This window comes from Chlorocebus sabaeus, chromosome 4, assembly GCF_047675955.1.
Source record: "Chlorocebus sabaeus isolate Y175 chromosome 4, mChlSab1.0.hap1, whole genome shotgun sequence".
Classification (NCBI taxonomy): Eukaryota; Metazoa; Chordata; class Mammalia; order Primates; family Cercopithecidae; genus Chlorocebus; species Chlorocebus sabaeus.
The window spans coordinates 92,420,634-92,435,761 of record NC_132907.1 but is presented as its reverse complement, the minus strand read 5'-3'; positions in this window follow the sequence as shown (position 1 = coordinate 92,435,761).

The following is a 15,128-nucleotide window of genomic DNA, read 5'->3' as shown; positions in this document are numbered from 1 at the left end:
TTTAAGAAAATAATTAAGCTGTAAACTTTAGAGTCTAGAGAAAAGAAAACCTTTTAAGCTTATGGATAAAAACAAATTACAGTGGAAAAGTGATCAGTGATCAGGCATCCAGCTCTTTGTCTTTGATGTTGGAGGCTGGAAGAGTGAAACATTGTCCAGAATCTTCAGGAATCCCATGTGTAACCAAAGTTAAATTCCTTATCCTGAGAGGAAGACATTCTTGGATGTGGGAGAGTTCAGAGGTCGTCATCCTGGACCCCACTGGGGAAAATACTTTTGAGGAGAAGGCCTTACCCAGCACACCTGATCACGGCCCTCGGTGTGGGGAGCGAGGCGGAGGCAGGAGCGGCTAGTGGAACCAGTTCATTCCAGTGGCACGTTACCCAGACATGCACGTGAGGCCGTGCTCCCGGGCTGCAGGGACGGTTCGATCATGTTGCCCTTGGTGCTGAGTTGGGAGGTCTGGGAGGTGGGGAGAGGGAAGAAGGGGATGCAGGGATCCAGGAGGTCTCTGGGTTGGGTGGGTGGAGGTGGAAGGAGGCTGAAGCTCCCTCTTAGAGTGGTGTGAAAACAAAATGGAGACAGATGTGATGGAGTAAATTGATGCCACCCGGATTCGAAATAACTGTGGAGACATCTGTGAGTTGTCCCCATGAAGGCTCAGAGAGGGAACAGCACCAGGCCAGGGAGTTGAAAATGTGGATGCAGAATAACCAGGGATGGGGAAAAGTGAAGGGGTGGGGCCAGGGGAAGGGGAAGAGAAGGGAGGAGCGAAGACTCAGAGCCAGGAGTGAGGCCAGCCCCTGGGGGAGCCACTGGTGGAGAAGAGGCCCTAAAACTCCACCCTGGGCTACAGATGCACCCCCCCGTTCGCCACCCCCCATCTCTAATGTGCCACTTGCTTGTCCTTCATCTGTTGGGCTACCTTGCTGCTTGTCTTAACACATGTTGACGTGGTGAGTACGTGAGTCAGACCCGCACATTCCAAGGTGGACCTGAGTGTAGGAGCAAGACTTGCTTTTAATTCCCCTTTTAACACTGTCCTTTTATCTTCATGTCAGGGCTTTGCTCACTTTGGGTTGGGAAACTGCCCACATTTTCTGTTCTCTGGAAGAGAAGGTGTAAGATTGGGATTCCTGTTTCTTGCCCAGTGGAACTCGCAGGAAAGTCTTCTGGGCATGGGTTTGTTGTGGGAAAGTGGGCATCTAAGATTGAGTCTCCTTTAGTAGTTACAGGACATTCAGGTTTCTTCTTGAGCAGTGTTGTAGATTGCATTTTTTCTAAAACTTGGACTCTCTTGCCAGAGTTACTGGCATGGAGATGTAGCTCAAGTATTTTCAAGATTTTTCAGTATCTCAGGTTCACAGTGCCACCCTCTTTTCTTTTTTTTTTTTTTTTTTTTTTTTTTTGAGACGGAGTCTCGCTCTGTCGCCCGGGCTGGAGTGCAGTGGCCGGATCTCAGCTCACTGCAAGCTCCGCCTCCCGGGTTTACGCCATTCTCCTGCCTCAGCCTCCCGAGTAGCTGGGACTACAGGCGCCTGCCGCCTCGCCCGGCTAGTTTTTTCTATTTTTTAGTAGAGACGGGGTTTCACCGCGTTAGCCAGGATGGTCTCGATCTCCTGACCTTGTGATCCGCCCGTCTCGGCCTCCCAAAGTGCTGGGATTACAGGCTTGAGCCACCGCGCCCGGCCCCCTCTTTTCTAATGTTCGTATGTGCCTTTGTTTTTTCCCAAGTCTCACCAGACGTCGTCAGTAACATTGTATTTCTAAGCGACCTTCAGCTTGGCGATCCACTCTGTTGTATTTTTGGTTTCTACTTATTTTCTCCTCATTATTTTCAGTTTCTACATTCTTGCTGTTTATTTTACTGTTCTGTTTATAACTTTCTGAGGTGGGTTAATTGTTTTGTTCCCAGCTTTTCTTCTTTTCATGTGTATTTCATACTGTAAATTTCTCTCTAATCTCTGTTTCAGCTGCGTTTCCCCGAATTTTGTAGGTTGTTTTTTTCATTACCATTCAGTTTTAAATGTCTTACAAAAGTATGTTTATTAGACCAAAGTGTCTGGGGTTTACACTTTTATGCCGATTTGTGTTGTGGTCTGAGAACATCCTCAGATGAGTTCATTTGTGGGAAGTCTGTGGAGACTTGCTCCATGGTCCACCACGTGCGTTTCTAGAAACATCTTGAGCCTGCTCAGAATGTGAGTTCGTCAGGTTTCAGTGCGGGCTGACCCTTGTCCAGATCTCCCACTGCCGGCTCCCAGGGCCCCTCCCAGAGTTCCTGCTCTCTTCTTTTGTGTCTCTTTAAAGAATTACCTTTGAGACTTTGCTGATAGTGTCTTTCATCTTAAAATGGCTTTATCTTTTCACTGAATTGAATCTTTTTAACAACTTGCTTTCAAGTCTGTTTGGCCACCATTTAACTGGGCTCTGCTGGCTTGGTCTGGTTACCTTTGCTCGCTATGTTTGTTGAGTCCTTTTACTTGTATCTTAATGTAGACTTTGTTTCTGTTGCATCTCCTATGAAAATACAGCTGAATATGTGGTACCCAGTTTAAAATTCTTTGTCTCTTACCTTGAGATTTTAGTCCATTTCTGTCTAGTGTAATTGCTGACCTGCTTCAGTTTCAAGCCGCCATCTGTCCCAGCTGTTCCATGCTCCTGTGTCTCCTTTGTTTGACAGAATTATTTTATCATTCTTTTTCTCCCCTAATACTTTAGAAGTTATTTTTTCTTCAAAACGGGAAAGCCACATACAAACTGGAGAAATTGTTGACAACTAAAATAAAAAAAATTTCTAATATACCAAAATATAGGTCATAACCTATATTAACCAGCATTAAAAAGATAGCTGCCTTTGAGGGAAATGGGAAAGGGCATAAAGATAGTTCATGAAAGAGGAAACACAAAGGCCAGTGGTCGTGTGTATAAAAGGCAGGTGTTGCATTTCCGTGATGAGCTGATGTCAGGCCTCACGGGGAAAGCAGTGTAAGGAGCGGCTCTGGGTGCCTGGGCTGGGGGTCAGTTGTGCATCCAGGAGTGGAGGGAGCGTCTTAGTATCTTAGTATTGGAAATTTATCCTAAGGAGTTGGTTGTCAAGTGTGAAAATTATGCCCAAAGGTGTCATAAAAGGACTGCTTGTGGTAGGCAAATGATACAGAAATACAGGCCTGATTAAATAGGTTTCTTTTTCTTGTGCTTAATTCAATGAGATAGTATGAATCCATTGGAAATCATGATACGGACCAATGTTTATTGACATGGAATAAGTATGTTACATATAGTTGCATTAAGAAAGCAAGTAACAGAATAGTTCTATAGAATGCGCAGTGGTTGCCACTGTAGCTGTGACTCGTTTGAGCATTCATGCATAAGAGGTTCGCCAAAACATTGACTGTCAGACATCGACTGTGATTCTGGGAATGAGATTTGGGTGATTTTTACTACCCTTTCTGTACTTTTTGAGATTATTATAATAAATGTGTCACAATAAATACGTTTTCCATACAGAATTTTACATGGGGAAATAATATTCTTATCAATGTAATGGATTGAGAATTTCAGAGAAGAAAAGATCTAATATTACTCATGAAGCAGACCAGTTGCAGCTTCTGTTATTTACAAAACCTAGAGCAGCTATGTTCACATCATAACAGCATCCAAAATTTTTCATTCTAATCTCTGTCCTTAGATCTGTTCACAGAAGCGATATGTCCCGGCTGCAGTCTCTAAGGTGGATGCACAGGGCAGCCGCCCACTCTCAGAGCCAATTACCCTGATTGGATTTCTGCAGCACCCTGAGAAACAGCTGAGTCAGCAGCCCAGCCTCCTCCTGCAGAGCGCCTGCACTGGCCCTGGGTCCTGGAGGTAGACAGCGGGCAAGCTCCGGTGTTTCAACGATGGTGCTTATTGTTCGCCCAGGAAATAGGGCGCTGGCTGCGCCAGGGGAGGTGGCTGCTTCTGCGCCAGCTCAAGGGTCCTCTCTCTTCCCCACTCAGCCTGCCTTTACCTACACATGCCAGTTTCACCACCACACATTCTCTCTGCACGGCTCACTTAGATACTGTGGAATCTCGTCCCAGACAGCCCTCCTATAAATACTGCCAACTGAGTTAGTGTTAGGAAGTTAAAACAAGTTTCCCATGGAAACCACATTCCAGCTCTTGCGTTCTCCTTCCTGCTGGGACTGCAGTGACCAGTAAGCTGCAGTGAGACTCTGGGGCCCTGAGGGAGAGCCCTCACCACAGCTGCTCATCCTCCATCCCTTTGGGGCTGTAAATGTTTGGCTAGACTCCTCAGCTCCCACATAGACCCCTGGCGCTGTTGCTCTGAAGGGGACTTCATGGGGAAATACTTGAAGTCTGGGGGCTCATAACTCTGTTCTCAATCCTGCAGGTGGAGTTTAGCCACAGGTGGCCCATTCATTCTGAGGAAGTCTCTGGGTTTCAGCTCATGACAGACTCCCATGATTGGCCTGGCAGGGACCCTGCAGTGGGACATGAAGCTCCCTGAGCCCTCCCTGCTTCTTCATCTACCTGGCCCTGAGGGTGGGGGGTGGTCGCCACTAGTCCTAGAGACGTGGGGGGAGGAGTGCCTATTGTTTTGATTTTTTACTTGCTTTGTGTGTGCATACCAATCACCTAATTTTATGGAAAACCAGATACATTTCTCCAGTCCTATAGTAAGGCTGAGGTGTGGGTATTACACATCTGGTAGTCTAGGCATACAACGAATTTGGAAGGTGTGTGCTGATCTCCTAGGGCTGCCTAACAAACTAGCCCAAACTGGGTGGCTTCAAACAACAAATCCACTCTCTCACAGATGCCTAAAATCTGAGACCAAGGTGTTGACAGTGCCCTGCTCCCACTGAAGGCTCCAGGAAGGTCATTCCAGCCTCTCTTCCAGCTTCTGGTGGATGCTGGTGTCCTTCGTCATCCTTGGCTGTCCTTGACATTCCTTGGCTTTCCTTGGCCATTCTTTGCTTTTCTTGGTGTTCCTTGGCCGTCCTTGGCCTTCTTGGGCGTTCTTTGGTCTTATTTTGCCTTCCTTTTATTTCCTTGGCCATCCTTCATCATCCTTGGCTGCCCTTGGCCATCTTTGGTCATCTTTGGCTGTCCTTGACATTCTTGGCCTTCCTTGGCCGTCCTTTGCTTTTCTTGGTGTTCCTTGACTGTCCTTGGCATTTCTGGGCTGTCCTTGGCCATCCTCGGCTGTCCTTGGAGTTCTTTGGCTGTCCTTGACCTCCCTTGGCCATTCTTTGGCCCTCCTTGGCCTTCATTGGCCGTCCTTGGTGTCCTTGGCCTTTGTTGGCCTTCCTTGTCCTTCCTCAGTCATCCTTGGCCTTCCTTGGCATTCTTTGCTTTGTGTCTCTATTGCTTTATTCTCTGTGCTCATCTTTATGTGGCCTTCCTGTGTGTGTCTGTCTTCATATGGCTTTATAATAGACACCAGTCATTGGATTTAGGGCACTCCCTAACCCAGTATGACCTCGTCTTAACTAAATCTACAAAGACCTGATTTCCAAACAACATCACATTCTGAGGTTCTGAGCAGACGTGAATTTTGGCGGGCTGTACTTATCCCTGTGTGGGAGACCAGGGTGCATGTCTTAACCCTTCTCACTAGAATGCAAACAAGACCCCCAGTTTGCAGGTATCAGACGTTCACAGACTTAAAGCCTGCTGAGGAAGGGGGACTGGAAGTCTGGAGCCACCAACCTGTTTAAGGTACTTTTTTTTTTTTTGAGACGGAGTCTCGCTGTGTCGCCCAGGCTGAAGTGAGTGGCGCCATCTTGGCTCACTGCAAGCTCCGCCTCCTGGGTTCCCACCATTCTCCTGCCTCAGCCTCCCGAGTAGCTGGGACTACAAGCGCTGCCACCACGCCCGGCTAATTTTTTGTATTTTCGGTAGAGACGGGGTTTCACCGTGTTAGCCAGGATGGTCTCGATCTCCTGACCTCATGATCCACCCGCTTCAGCCTCCCCAAGTGCCAGGATTACAGGCGTGATGTTTAAGGTACTTTTAACAGTTTTCCAGAGTAATGGTGACCTGGAAAGGAGAATAATTAGACTCTTTTTTGACTGCTGAGTGTTAGATCTGAGCTGGCACTGATGCCAGGGGACCCGAAACACCACCGTGGCCTCCCCTTCCGTCCCTGGTCGTGTTCTTCGCTCTGAAGCCTTCACTATCTGATTCGAGGATAGTAGCTCCCACTTTCTTTGTAACCCTGCTTGCCTGATGTGTTATTTTCCACCCTTTTCCTCTCAGCCTGCATATATCCTCGTATTTGAAGTGAGTTTCTTGTACACAGCACATAGTTTTTCTAGTCTACTTTTTCTATTTTTTTTTTTTTGAGACGGAGTCTCACTCTTGTTGCCCAGGCTGGAGTGCAGTGGTGCCATCTCAGCTCACTGCAACCTCTGCCTCCCAGGTTAAAGCAATTCTGCCTCAGCCTCCTGAGTAGCTGGGATTACAGGCACGGGCCACCACGCCCAGCTGGATTTTTTGTATTTTCAGTAGAGATGGAGTTTCATGTTGGTCAGGCTGGTCTCGAACTCCTGATCTCGTGATCCGCCCGCCTCGGCCTCCTAAAGTGCTGGGATTACAGGCATGAGCCACTGTGTCGGCCCTTTTCTATTGATATCTTCGTACTGTTTACATTGAATGCAATTATTAATACGTTAGGGCTTACATCTGCCTTTTGTTTTTTTGTTCTGTGCTTAGTGTTTCTTTTAATTACTTTAATGGACAAAAAATAATTGTAAATATTCATGGGGTACTCTGTGATGTTCTGATTATACACACACACGGAAGGATTCATACCTGTGGTGTTCTGAGTGTCTCTGTGTGTGGGCAGCTCTGGGAGTTACCTTATACATGGGCATATACGGCTTCCTGCCCAGCTGCTTCCCGATACCACCTTGGTAGGGTTTGAGGTGCGTCATTGCAGCTGGCAGAGGTGGAGTCCAGGCTCCCTTGCTGGCCTTTGCTGGCGCGAGTGGGGTGCAGTGTGGCCCCTGGTGACTGGCTGTATGGAGCAGTTCCCATCCGGACATTTCTCATCCTGTTATACTGCTCATTTCCTGGGTCTCCAGCCAGAGACAGCAGGCTTTTGCAGGGACTTTTTTGGGGGGTCGGGGGTGCGGTTTGCATCCATTGGTGTTTCTGTGTTGCTGGCTTCTTCATCTGTCAGGTATCTATGAGGAAAGAGCCCAGGGCTCCCCGGAATGCCACTCCTCAGGTTCCAAGCCCAGCCGGGCTGCCTCCTCCCCTCCTCTCAGAGGTGGCAGGCGATTTCTATGACTGAGAGTGGCCATGGAAGATGAGGTATGCTGTTCACACCACATGGTAACCTGCAGCCGCATGGACTGGGAGGCCCTGCCGAGCCTCCTCTGCTAGCTCTCCGTGGTGCCGTGACCTGGGAGGGGCTCTGGGCAGAGCAGGGCTAGTGCCAGGCAAGAGGAAGCCAACCAGGGCAGCGGTGGATTCCAGTGGCCATAGCTGTGTCTCAGGCTACCGCTTGGGACTGCTGCCCCTGGGCTTTCCCATTTGTCCCCAGGCAGTGTGTCCCCCTCTCCCCTGCCAGTGCTGGGCGCTCCGGCTCATGGCTCTGGGCTTTGCAAGGTCAGGGCCCAAGACGCCCACGGGAACCCGCAGCACCTGCTCGCGTACCACCTGCCCGTGTGCGGCCGGGAAGCGTGGGTGACTATCCATCCCAGCGGTGGCATTTTCCTCTGTCCCAGCACTGGTTCTGCAGTGCATTTTGTAAGGGTCCTCCAGGGGCTGCCTGGGCAGTGGCCAGGGCAACAGGGTGTCCTCTGCACTCTCCTCTGTTCCTGGGTGCTCAGGACGTCCTGGGGGTGCCTGCCTCTGCCCGGTTCTTGCAGGGAAGCCATATCGATGCACTGACACTGCCCGCTGTGAATTCTGCAGTCACTCCTGGTAAGTTCTCAGCAAGCAGGTGTAGCCCAGAGCAAGCATTCCTGTTCTCAGATCCCCAGTTGTCTTTTCTACAAAAGCCAGTGACAATTTAGAAACAGAGAAAGCGAAGTGACCTTGCTCTCCAAGAAGCAAATGAAAATTGTGGGAGCAGTGTCCTTGCTGGTCTTCCTTGGAAAGCAGTGTGTGAATGTATCTTCTCATGCTTTCAGTGGTCACCACAATTTTAAAAATACAGTATCAGGAGAACTAAACTGATTATATTGAAGCATCTTTTTTTTTGTTTTTTTTTTTTTTTTTTTTTTAAGTTCTTTTAGCAAAGTGAATCCATATTCCACCTAATTATGATTTATTCCAAGAAATCAGTCATCTGTGCCGGATGAGCTGAGCGGGAGATGTCGTTCCAGAGTGAATTAACTGGTCAGTAGTCAACCATCGTTCTCCATTTCGTGTCCAGACCCAGACACTGGTGGTTCCCAGCCTTGGGTTTCAGAGGTCAGCACAAGGAAGTCAGGAAGCAGGTTTCCCCCTGTACCTGCTTCTGTGGCCAGGGAGGAGCGTCCATCCAGGATTCTCATCCTGTCACACAAGCACCGTGTGCTAAGCTAGCAGGCAGGGACAGCATTGCTTGAGAATGACAGTTATTTTCAGGGAGGGACCCTTGGCCGTCCTCCACCACCCTTGGTCACAGGTGTGTTTCTGGTTCTGCCGGCAGCAGCGTTCAGGAGAGGGGTGGGGCCTTAGAACCACTACCCACTTCAGCAAACCTGGCCCCAGGGACGGCCTCGCCGCATCAGCCTCGCGGCTCCAGGGCTGTCTCCACCACGGGCCAGTGTCCACAGTGCCCCCTGACCTGGGGAGTGGCTTGGCTTGTCCTGGCCTAGAAAAGACCTTGCCTGGCTGGAGGCCCCACCTCAAGGGTGATCTCCTGGGTGGGGAGGAGGTATGCGGGGGTGCTCCCAGTGCAGCATGCCTGACTGTTCAGTCTTTCTCCGAAGACAGAGCTGCACAAGCTTTAGCCTGCCTGCTTCCAGATGGGGAGGCCCAGTCCCCGTGGAAGTGACTGCTGTCCCGCAGCCCAGCCTTGGGACCCTCCCGTCAGTCCTCTCCATTCACGCTAAACTGCGCTGTTCCTCAGGCTAATATCATCATTACAGTACTAATTTATTAGACACAGGGAGATTTTAAATTTCATTTTTGTGCAGTTATTTAAAATTTAAAACGATAACGTCTAACTCAATTAAATTTCAGTTGATTTATTTAAAGAATTGTAAATGCACTAAGTCTAATAACATGAATGAGTCATAAGAACTCTAAGAACAGCTTCATCTCTATGTAGGTGATCTGCTTTCGGGCTGGTCTTGTCAGGAGGTACACAGTAAGAAATAAAGATACAAACCAGGCAGATCCAGGATTGAAAACTGATCCAGCTTCAACTTCTGGACTATTTTTTATCTACCTAAACTCATGTGTTATAATAATTACATTTTTTTAACCTTTCTTTTTGGGGATTTCTGGCACTTTCATAATTTAGAGGCTCTGGTGGAAGAGCCCGCTGTTCACCACTGTGGAGAGGACTTTGAAGGCAGGGGGGCCACACCTGGCATCCCCTGCCCCATCAGGGTCCTGGCGTGGAGCTCTGTTTCCCAGCTTGACTTTGTGCGTAGATGAACCAGCTGGTAGCACACTGTGGCTCCCCTTCTGGAAACATGCTCCTGGCCCTGTGGCCTGTGTGGGGCCTCCTCCCCGGATGTTTGCATGGTCTCCCCAGGTCAGCTCAGCAATGTTGTCTAACAGCCGGGACTGCTGTGGTCTGCATGGCTGCGTCCGCCCAGATCTGATCGTTGAAACCCTCGATAGGGTTAGAAGGCGGGTATGAGGTGGTATGAGGAGGAGGGTCCCTCAGGAATGAGGTTCGTGCCCTTATAAAAGGGACTCCAGACAGCTGTGAGGACACAGCGAGAAGGGGCTGTCCGTGAACTCGGAGCCCTCAGGGGACACGAAATCTGCCGAGGCCCGATCCTGCGTGTCCTGGGGCTCTCCGCGGGCATTTCCTGTCTGCGTGGAGGGGCGCAGCCGCAGTGGGAGCCGGAGCAGGCGGTGTGCAGGGAGAGGCAGAGCCGTGTGCAGGAGGGAGAGGCGGAGCCGTGTGCAGGGGGGGAGAGGCGGAGCCGTGTGCAGGAGGGAGAGGCGGAGCCGTGTGCAGGAGGGAGAGGCGGAGCCGTGTGCAGGGAGAGAGAGGCGGAGCCGTGTGCAGGAGGGAGAGGCGGAGCCGTGTGCAGGAGGGAGAGGCGGAGCCGTGTGCAGGAGGGAGAGGCGGAGCCGTGTGCAGGAGGGAGAGGCGGAGCCGTGTGCAGGAGGGAGAGGCGGAGCCGTGTGCAGGGAGAGAGAGGCGGAGCCGTGTGCAGGGAGAGGCAGAGCCTGTGCAGGGAGAGAGAGGCGGAGCCGTGTGCAGGAGGGAGAGGCGGAGCCGTGTGCAGGGAGAGGCAGAGCCGTGTGCAGGGGGGAGAGGAGGAGCCGTGTGCAGGAATGAGAGGGGCGGGAGAGTCCGGTTTCACGGTCTGCGCCGTTGGATGCAGCTGAGAGTCCAGTTGTGGGTTCTCATTCTCTCATTCTGCTCAGGCAGGTTGGGCTTGGTGTTTATCCGCGATGGAATCCTGGTGGACTGAGGTCTGGCCACCGCCTAGGAATGCGGAGATGGGAGCAGGTTAGTCCTGTGCTGGCTCCGAGGTTGTCCTGAGGTCGCGCCCTGGGCTGTGGGCTTCCCCAGCTGCCTGCTTCCAGGAGTACCATTTTCCCTTGCGAAGAAAGGACGCCACTGTGGCTATTTGTACATGGCTGTCGCCGGATGTTTTCTGAAGCCAGATGAAGTGAGCCCACCACTTCGGGGAGATGAGTCAGCTCTGCTTGTGGTCGGAACATCTGAGCATTCAAACAAATGCTAGAATTTGGGGAACGAGTGTCCCCCACTGTGAGTTTGGCGGTTTCCCAACATGTACAGACTCCTGAGGCCTTGGTGAGGATGAGGATGAACCCAACTTACCTTGTGAAGCCGAATGTGCTGACTTGGAGATCTGCTTAGCTACCTGACCCAGTATCTGCTAACGACCAGTGCAAGCTGTTACAAAATTATGCGTGGTTAAAAGAGTTAAAAGAGTTAAAAGAGTCAAAGTGCACTGTGAGGCCGGGCACAGTGGCTCATGCCTGTCATCCTTACACTTTGGGAGGTCAAGGTGGGCGGATCACCTGAGGTCAGGAGTTTGAGACTGGCCTGGCCAACATGGTGAAACCCCATCTCTACTAAAAATACAAAAATTAGCTGGGTGTGGTGGCACGTGCCTGTAATCCCAGCTACTGGGGAGGCTGAGGCAGGAGAATCACTTAAATCAGGGAGGTGGAGGTTGCAGTGAGCTGAGATTGCACCACTGCACTCCAGCCTGGGCAACAAGAGTGAAACTCCATCTCAAAAAAATAAACAAAGTGCACTATAGACCAGTGGAGTTTAACGCGATGGAATATGAAGCTCACTGATATGTTTCAGATATTATTTTTGGTACCAAGCTTTAGGAAACTGTAATTTGTTGAGTTTTAGTGTAATATCAAAGAAGAATCCAAATTCTCAGAAAATACTATAAAATAGATCTTTTCCAACTAGATATCTGTGTGAGGCTGGATTTTCTTTGCCTACTCCAACCAAAACAACACATCACAGCAGAGTGGATGCAGAAGCGTCCGTGGGAATGTAGCTGTTTTCTGTGGAGCCAGGCGCTACAGAGACTGCACCATGTAAAACACTGCCATTCTTTTCATTCATTTGAATAATTGTTTTTAAATTTGCTATTTAACATGTACTAATTTTTTACTTTAAAATGAATTAATAATTTTTTTTTTTTTTTTTTTTTTTTTGAGAAGGAGTCTATCTCTGTCGCCCAGGCTGGGGTACAGTGGCCTCATCTTGGCTCACTGCAACCTCCACCTCCCGGGTTCAAGTGATTCTCCTGCCCCAGCCTCTCAAGTAGCTGGGACTACAGGCATCCGCCACCATGCCCGCCTAATTTTTGTATTTTTAGTAGAGACGGGGTTTTACCATGTTGGTCAGGCTGGTCTCGAACTCCTGACCTCGTGATCCACCCGCCTTGGCCTCCTAGAGTGCTGAGATTACAGGCATGAGCCACCGCGCCTGGGAATAAATAGTTTAAATGATCGGTTTTAATTGTAACAAGGTAAATATCAATGCACATTACTGACATAAACAAAAGATCTTTAGGGTCCTCAGTAATGTTTACGACTGTAAGGGGTGCTGAGACCAAAATCCTTAAGAACTGCAGCTTTGAAGATGTGTTTGTTCTCTTAAGGAGATTTGATTTTGTTCACTTAGGAACAGTTTTCTTCCCCAATTACATACATGTTTAAAATCTACAAAGCACTGTGAGAACACTTGGCCAGGGCGAGCAAAATGTAAGTGTGTGTTAAGTAGGAAAATAAATACCTCCTAAAAATGTGCAGTAACGCCTTGGTGTCGCGTAATTTCCTTGAAGATGTTGATTGTCCTCTGAACTCAGGGTTATAAGGGGATTTCTCTGTGTTTCGTGGGAAATGCCTTTGTATTAAATGGAGTTCTCTAAAAATCAACACGTGAAGCATGTTGATAGCGTCCATGTTTTTGACAGATAAAACGAGGAAACTTCCACACACTGTCCATTTAAACCAGGGAAGGGCTGTGTTTGGTAAGTCTCATACTGACCATCATCTTCAGTCAAATGCATCCCACTGAGTCTTTATACAGTCTCACTCATGTTCTTCTTATCTGGTTAACAATTAGCAATGCACTCATTTATTTCATGTAAATGTTCAAAATAAAGGTCACAGTTTATTTCCCCCAAAACACGTGAGCCGTGATTTCACGGTCTGGCACGTGGTTCTGAGTCACTCTTGATATCCCAACGGTTTGTTCCTAGGCCACTATTTGCATTCCTATAATACCTGCCTGGAGCTTCACAGAGAAAAGCAAGTTCAACTGAAGGTGGGGATTTACCAGAAGAAACCTCTACAGGCACCGGAAGTGGTCCCAATGCCCTTGGCCCTCCCCTCCCCACCCCTCCTGTGACTTCCCCCTCCTCCGCTTTTCCTCCCTCGTCCTCCTCTTCCTCCCCCTCCTCCCCAGTGCCCGCCGAGGCAGGCTACAGCCCTCTCCTTCCCTCCCACTCTCTGTGGCTACCTCTGCTTCCTTCTCCATCTCTGTGGCCTCTTTCTAATGTGCGTGGCTCTGACTTCAGGGCGCTGATGGAAGCTCTGGGTGGACGCGTCAGAATGAAAGCCAGACACGCTGTCCATTTAAAGCAGAGTGCGTCGTTTTCTTGGAATCTGGGCTCCCAGGAAGTTTGCCCTTTCCCTGTGCTGGGTGACAGCCTTGCCTGACAGCCCCCCAGGGCCGCCCTGCTCCCTCTCTTGTCATCCCTTCATGGGACCTGTACTTTGGAAACAAATGTCCAACACAGTCATGGTGGAGCCCAGCAGTTCTCATTTCTCGCCTTCATTTTCCTGGGCAGCTCGTTATTTTACTGAGAGTTCTTAGGGGCCATTGGTTGTGGTGCTGCTTGCAGGCTTGGTGTGTTTCAGTGTTTCCTGGCCTCTCCCCTGAGTGTGGGAACAGGAGGCACTTGATTAGTGTCAGTGATTTTGCTGATGCTTCTGTTAATTTAATTTTATTATATACTACTGAGAATGCCTTTTTCCTCTGCAAACACATTTGCATACCCCAAGTGAGTTATTGCACCCTCATTAATGAACGGAGCTTGTTGTGCCGTGAGAATGGCCGTGGAGCGCCCTGGAGGTGCCCCGCCCACAATGGGTCGCTTCCAGAACCATGTGTGCTTGCACCGGTGGTACATTCCACTCCCTGTGTGTTTTCTAATAGGAAAAGATGTCATTTAGTGTGAGTGAAAGTCCCTCCAGGCCCAGGCGAACGTTCCAGAAAGGCATCTTCTCCGGTGCTGCTGGAGCAGGGGAGATGGAAGGACGTCCCCAGAGGGGGCCTGGTGCTGTGGATGGCGGGCACTCTGGGGCTGGCTGTGCTGAAGCGGCAGAAGCAGGTGGCTCTGGAAAGGGCTTTGGAGGGGACGCCCACCCCATCCTCTTTGCGCCCCTCCCTGTCCCCAGCCCCCTTCCCCTGGCTCCTCCTCCTGCCAGCTCCTTGCAGAGCTGAACCTTCCCTGCCTCTGGCCTCTGTGGAGAAAACCCCGTCCTTCCAGCTTCCTGGAATGCATCGGTGGCTCTGGGTGTCAGTGTCTCATCTCTGGTCGGGGGACTTGAGAATCTGTCCCTGAGGCCCGCAGGGGTGCTGGGGCTGCCTCCTTCCCAAGAGAGTGCCGTCTCCCCCTGGAGTGGGCTGTGCTTCCACTCCTGCTGTTTCAGGGGCACCAAGAGGGTGGCTGCTTCTAGAAGTCAGGTTAGGAGGGAGGTCGAGTCGCTCCTCACCCTGGAGCCATCATCAGCTCTGCAGCAGGGGAGGATGGCACCTCTGTGTGCTCATCACCAGCCGCAGGGATTCCGGGAGGCGGCATCCAAAGGGAAACTTCCTTGCTGTTTTCCTTCCTTCTCACTGAAAAGGCACCTGCTGCTCTGAGAGCCTATTACTGGCATCTGCTTCCACTACACGGGTGAGTTTGTAACCAAACTGTAGTGTCTGAATCATCAAATTAGTTATTTCTCTAAAAAACCACAATCTTCAGAGAGCTATGTTTAGAAATACTTAAAGTAAATCCCTATAAGAACAAAACAGAGTAGCTTGTTTGTTTAGAGTAAGTAGCCTGCATCCCAGCTGACTTGGGTTCACACTTCCTGGCTAGAACCTGGAGCTGTTTGTTTACATGAGAGCCCAGACCCCCAAGAAACCTCAGAAACCACCGGGGCACGCCCAGGGCTCAACTGAAGGCAAAACGCAACCTGCACGTGCCGCGGTGTGAGCACTGCCAGGAGCAGCGATAAACTGTCCCCACACAGGACACTGTGTGCTCCAGGCCAGGAACACGTCCCGGTGGCCCCTTCTGGGTACATCTGACCCACATCCAGACCAGCTGCAGGGGCCTGCCCGGCGCGGGTGTGGACGAAGACGGTGCTTTCTGATCTCCGCTGAGCACCGCGTGCTGCAAAGACTGGGTGTTGCCTCTGCCTCCATCAGCCACAGAGCCC